The sequence below is a fragment of the Ascaphus truei genome, chromosome 15, assembly GCF_040206685.1.
Source record: "Ascaphus truei isolate aAscTru1 chromosome 15, aAscTru1.hap1, whole genome shotgun sequence".
In the NCBI taxonomy this organism is placed as follows: domain Eukaryota; kingdom Metazoa; phylum Chordata; class Amphibia; order Anura; family Ascaphidae; genus Ascaphus; species Ascaphus truei.
The window spans coordinates 1,666,805-1,667,565 of record NC_134497.1 but is presented as its reverse complement, the minus strand read 5'-3'; positions in this window follow the sequence as shown (position 1 = coordinate 1,667,565).

The window sequence follows — 761 nt, the reverse complement described above, 5'->3', positions numbered from 1 at the left end:
CATTACTCTCTAACATGGAGTTGTCCAGCACTACACAACATTACTCTCTAACATGGAGTTGTCCAAGCACTACACAACATTACTCTCTAACATGAGTTGTCCCAGCACTACACAACATTACTCTCTAACATGGAGTTGTCCAAGCACTACACAACATTACTCTCTAACATGGAGTTGTCCAAGCACTACACAACATTACTCTCTAACATGGAGTTGTCCCAGCACTACACAACATTACTCTCTAACATGGAGTTGTCCCAGCACTACACAACATTACTCTCTAACATGGAGTTGTCCAGCACTACACAACATTACTCTCTAACATGGAGTTGTCCAAGCACTACACAACATTACTCTCTAACATGGAGTTGTCCCAGCACTACACAACATTACTCTCTAACATGGAGTTGTCCAGCACTACACAACATTACTCTCTAACATGGAGTTGTCAAGCACTACACAACATTACTCTCTAACATGGAGTTGTCCAAGCACTACACAACATTACTCTCTAACATGGAGTTGTCCCAGCACTACACAACATTACTCTCTAACATGGAGTTGTCCAAGCACTACACAACATTACTCTCTAACATGGAGTTGTCCCAGCACTACACAACATTACTCTCTAACATGGAGTTGTCCAGCACTACACAACATTACTCTCTAACATGGAGTTGTCCAAGCACTACACAACATTACTCTCTAACATGGAGTTGTCCAAGCACTACACAACATTACTCTCTAACATGGAGTTGTCC